The sequence below is a fragment of the Hylobates moloch genome, unplaced genomic scaffold (genome assembly GCF_009828535.3).
Source record: "Hylobates moloch isolate HMO894 unplaced genomic scaffold, HMol_V3 SCAFFOLD_14, whole genome shotgun sequence".
Classification (NCBI taxonomy): domain Eukaryota; kingdom Metazoa; phylum Chordata; class Mammalia; order Primates; family Hylobatidae; genus Hylobates; species Hylobates moloch.
The window spans coordinates 95,431,278-95,437,277 of NW_026652289.1; positions in this window are offsets into that span (position 1 = coordinate 95,431,278).

Sequence of the window (6,000 nt, forward strand, 5' to 3'; positions counted from 1 at the left end):
ATTTCCATCCCCTGGCACTGGGGTCATGACACTTGAGGTTCCAGTTGTTCTTCCTAGCAAGCTTCCAGTGATTCCCTGGGAAATTCTTGTTCTGGAGCAGGAGCAAGACAATAGGAACCAGCCGGGCGCGGTGGCTCACGCTTGTAATCCCAGCACTTTGGGAGGCCGAGGCGGGCGGATCACGAGGTCAGGAGATCGAGACCACGGTGAAACCCCATCTCTACTAAAAATACAAAAAATTAGCCGGGCGTGGGGGCGGGCGCCTGTAGTCCCAGCTACTCGGAGAGGCTGAGGCAGGAGAATGGCGTGAACCCGGGAGGTGGAGCTTGCAGTGAGCCGAGATTGCACCACTGCACTCCAGCCTGGGCGACAGAGCAAGACTCCGTCTCAAAAAAAAAAAAGACAACAGGAACCAACAGGAAAAATGCAGATAGATACACATGGTGTGGACTACCTTCAGGGCAAATGCCTTGTCTACCCTATAGTTCCCATCTCTGCTGTGGTCTCTGACTGACCATTTGTGTGGAATGAGCAAAAAGCCCTGAAGGCACCAATGGGAGACCTCAGCCCCTAGGGTTTTACCCACATAGGGAAGACTATTGATGGTGTATGAAAGGCACCTGCTAAAACCCACATTTCACATGTGTGTGCAGACCCAAGGCTCTTGGGCATCCATCAGGCAGGACCGTGGCTTTCTCACTCACCTCTGAGGTTCCGTGACTTCTAGCACAACACCTCCCCAGGAGGTGGTCCATGTGGGTTCGTGGAATCACTCTTTTCTTCACAACGACTTATGGACTGACTACCAGCAAGCCTGGGACTTGGGAACATTGGCAGTCAAAAACAAGAGTAGTCCAAGAGTGCCCTTATCTCAGCTAGCCTATTTGCCTGTCTGATGGTGCTTCTGGTTCCTCAGATACCTAATCTATTGTCTTCCCAGTGGGCTGCATCTGATAGAGTCTCCCAGAGAAGTTTTTTTGAAACACAGGGAGAAATGACTGTGTTAAAATTTAAGACTTCTTGATTATCTAAGGCATTTCAGGCCACGAGACAAAGTGCGGGCAGTATTTGGGGAGCCTATTGAATTGGGGTTGATCCCCCAGATCCTATTGCATTGGGGTTGCCTGACACCCAAACCATAGTTTTTCTCACGAGGAGTCTGACCTCGCCTTATGGAGGAGGCAGAAAGGGCCAGTTGGGGATTGTTCCAGCAACAGCAGTCATTTTTCTAAGAGGTTTCCCATGACTTCACTTTTCAATTCAATTTTGTAAGACCTAACAGGTTACCTGGCCCCAGAGTAGATAAGGTAGTGGAATTTTCCAGCCAAAACTGGGCTTTGAACCTGAGGAGGGAAAAGGCAGAAGTGACAACAGCACAAGGGCAGGCTTTAGGGTCAGATGAGCTGAGTACAAGACCCAGAGACCACATCACAAGAACAGGCTTTGGGGCCACATGAGCTGAGTACGAGTCTCAGAGACCTGTTCACTTCCCAGGCCTGCCATGCCCGGGCTGAGGGGGTGCACTGAAACTGCCTCAGGACACTGAGGTGAGGGCGAAAGGGAAGCCTCCAGAGCCAAGTGCCAGTGGTGGTGTTTGTCATTCCTCCGGCTTTAAGGTCTCTGTGGCACATGGAGTTGTGGGATTCCTTGTCTCTGGTAGCAAAGACGGAAGGTCCCCAAGTGGATACACAATCCTTAGGGCAGCCCAGGTGCCACCAGCCAGAGAGGCCCCCTGAACCTCTTTCTGTGGTGAGATCCAGAGCCATGCCTGAGTGTTGGCATCCAAGATTTATCGCACTGCAGTCCCAAGTGGCCTTGCTTCCTTCCACGCATCTACCTGGATATGCTAAGTTCTTGTAACAGCAGAAACAGGGAATGTCTATCAATATTCCCACAACATAAGTTCCTCAAGATCAAGGACTCACACCTCGCTTTTCTATCTAGCTCCCGGGGGCTACCACAAGTGCCTGATACCCAGTAAGTGCTCAGTAAATGTTTGTGAAATGAAGTGAACCAATGGTTAGCATCTTAAGCCTTTTAGGCCTGGGGTCGTCAAAGAATGATACATTCACATATCCTCAGAGGGATGTTTGCCTTCTGCACATCTTAGCAGTGATTCCAAATGCCAACTCCCAGCAACTCAGTGGCCCATAGCTACCACCCAAACAGTCAGATAGCAGCAGCATGGCTGGCCTTTCCTTGAGAGCTTATCTGTTGTTTAATGAACAGACTGTGAGGCCATAGAGATGTCCTAGAGCAGGGACACTCTCTGGCAAGGAAGCCCCTAGCTGACCCCAGAGTGCTGGGGCCACCTAGCCTCTCTGGACGTCCGTTTCCTTATCTATAAAATGAGAAGGTTGAGCCACAGGGCCCCTCTTATCTCTGTAGCTCTGTGTCTGCTGCCCAGCACTCTTACCCTTTGTCTTAGCTGCCCCTCCCCAGCCCTTCCCTGTGCCTTTGCCCTGCGCCTTCCTTGGTTCTTTTCTTCCACGTTGTCTTAGGCCAGCCAGTGGTGCCTGTAGGCCCAGGTACGCAGAGATAGACTGAGACGTCAGGGAGGCTGGGGTGCACGTGGCCCACTTTGGCCAACTTCTCTAGCTCTTCTCATTTCTTTTAGAGTCCCAGACCCATTCTGAGGATCCAGTGAATGTGGTGGAATCTTGCTCTGGAGAAACACACTTGGGAATCAACATGCAAAGCTTTCAGTACAATTCTGGGATCCCGGACCCCCTAAAACCCGATCCAAAGACCTCAAATGAACAACTCCTGGGCCCAGTTCCTTTCTCAACCTTCTGCCTCAGGTGTCCAATGTCCCAGAGTCTCTTTCCTGATTAAAACCACCTTCACTGACTGATAGAAAGTTGTTTCCAGGTTATAAGTGAATACAATTTCTCTTGAAGGTTTTTCATTTTAACTAGACCCCAAATTACAGTTGATAATGGGGTGTTACATTCTTCAGTCTACAGAATCAGTGAGAAAGGTTTAAGGGGAAAGTGAGGGGCACAATTGGTACCCTGATATCCTATCTGTGGGCCCTCAGACTGACACTGTCCATGGCCACACTGTGGCCCTGAAGAGGGCATCAAGGCTCATGGGATCTCCAGGGTTCTGCCAAGGAGGGTTCCAGTGCATGGAGGGCACACAGAGTGTGCGCCTGTGGAGGCCATTGTCTTCACCTCCAACACTGAGTAAATCTACAATATCCTAGCCACTGTTTTAGGCTCTAGGCTGTAGGAATATGGGGAAATGAGGTTGTTGCTCTTTCGGAGTTAATCTGGGGAAGACAGAGCCACCCATATCATCATAATATAAGTCAGATTGCACAAGTGTTCAACCAGAGGCATAAACAGCTATGAAAAGAGAGGAGAAAGTGACTACCCTAGGAAGGTCACGTATGGCTTTATGAGCAGGTCTTGAAGGAAAAGCATTACTCTGCAAGATACCAAGCTGAGGAAGGGCATTGCAAGTAGAGAGAATGAGAAACAAATTGGCTAGGGGAAACTCAAAGCTGCTTCTGCATTCCTCCCCACACCATTCACTTTCCTGTGTCCAGGGGGACCCTCTATCACTATGTCCACTGCTAGATCTCTACCTTAGTTTCTTCATTAGAAAAAAATGGGGGAAATAGTGGTATTTCCTGATGTGGTTACTGGGAGGAAGAAATGAGATAAAGCCTGTTAGGGCCTTATCAGGTGTCTAGCATATGGCAAAACCTCGATAAACTTATTATGATTCAGTCTCCAGCAAGAGCAGAAGTAATAATGGACAGTCCCTGGCATAGCTGGAAGGAACAGTTTTGACTGGAGTTGTGCCCTCAGGGGTCCCTAAAGAGCTGTATGCCTTTGAAAAGGTTACTATATCTGTCTTGAGAACATGGAGCAGGTTGGGGAGTGGGGTAGTCGTGTAGCTCCCAATACATCCCTCTTGTCACAGCTATATTACGGGATCATGTGAGAGCCACGAGGTCACTGAACACACTTGTGGGATTCTCGACATTTGCCTCCAGTGCCCCTTCCCACCCACACTTCCTTTTCTGTGTCATTTCCCCACATTTTCTATCCACCTACTATCCTCTGCCCAGTCAGAGGATATTACCTCATCAAAATAATTCATATCCAGGGGCTAATCCTTCAACTTGTTCTCCCTCCTGGGATGTTTTCATGTTAACATGTACCTGGAGCGGTTCCTAATTATCATTAAGAAAATGTTTGGCACGCTCTCAGCTCTAGGGAAGCCTGCAGTCTACTGGGAGAGAAAAACTAAGAAGCTTGGTACTGTTGACAAGTACAAAGAGATTATTAGCGTACGGACCAAAGGAGGCTTCACGTGAATGATGGGACTTGTTCTGGGCCTTGAAAGGTGGTTGAGATTTTGATGACAAGTAGAGGAGAGGTATTTGCAATGCTGGAGGTAGGAGTGCATGAAACAGTTGGGGGATAACAAAAATGAAGAGGCTAGATTTGTGTTAGGAAGCAATAATCTCTATTGTGGAACTAGAAGTAGAAAGGCAGTTGATGAGGGAGAATACAGGAGAGGCAGTGCTGTCTTAGTTGACCCCTGGTTCCTAATTTGTTCATTACCCCCCATTCAGTAATACAAGGAAACTAGAGGAGGTTTTGAGAAAAACAGAGCAAACTCAACTAGCTAAACTGCCTGTGGGTGCTGATAGCAGAGGCAGGCATCTTCAGAAGTCTATTATGAGCCTTGCAAATAATTTAAAAATTTTTCATCTAATTTAAGTTACATCTCATAGTCGACAATAACTAGGTTTGATTATCCATCTTTTCTACCACACTTGGTTGCAAATGACCTTTGACTGCTTTCCAGATTAAGTCTATCTTCAGTGATTGATTGAAGGATTGGCCCCAGTGAGCTATCTGTATGTGACTTTTTACTTCTGAGACTTCAAGCAGTCTTCAGTTCTTCCTTAATATTTGACTGTGGCCCCACCCCCCTCCATTTTTGCCATTTTTGCTTCTTAGAATACCAATTAGACAAACATTCAGTCTCATGGATCCATCCTTCATGTTTCTTGCCTGGTTTCTCATATTTTTCATCTCTTTTCTCTTTGTGCTACATTCTGGGGTAATTCCTTGATTGACTCTCTCAATCCAGTTTGTCATCTGTTTGTCCCTTCAGGTCGTCCATTCACATTTTTATTTCAAAAACCAAAATATTAATGTCCACTATCTGTTTATGTTTTTGTGGATGCAATATCTGTTTGTGTCTCTGATGCTAACAATTCAATATATACTGGAATATATTGAATGTTTTGAATGGTCAGTAAGTCTCCTCAGGTATAAACTCTGTTTACAACTTGCGGCTTCCTTTCAAGGTGTTGGCATTCCTCAAATGCACAGTGATTACTTAATATGTGCTCATTTGTGGCTGAAATTCCCTGTTAGTCAGTTGGCTAATGGGAAAAATGAGATGAGATGGATCGAAGGGAGCTGTGGGGTCCTTTGGGAGGATGTAACAGAAAACCCTCCAGAACCCCAAACAGGGTCATGGGCTCCTTTAAGCTGAGTCTTAAGGGTGAGTGAGTGTTTGCCAGGAGAAGAAATGGCCAAGGGGTGACTTATTCCAGGGAGAGAGAACAGTGTGTTCAAAGGCCCTGATGGTGAGGGAGGCAATGTTCTTACCTAAAGTAGGAAATCTCCCTGTTTTCGAATTATGTAGGCATTATTCAGTAATTGGGGGCAAACGCTATTTGTTCTAAGGGTCTCTGGAACAGCTGAGCAGTAAATTCCCACATGATCTCTACCCAGCAGGGTATGGAGAGTTGAAGGGAGGGTAGCCCCAGTGCAGGTGGGCTTGCCCTAATTGATGTTTTCATCATTTCTCATTAAAGTCATTTATGACATGGGAAACAGAGAACGTCCCTTGTCTCTACAAAAACCCAGTTAAAGTAATTCAAAGGAATCTTTACTCAACAGAATATTTGAAAGCAGATTACATTTTCAGTTTGTTATGCTTACAAGTGGCTGAGGAGGGGAGGCT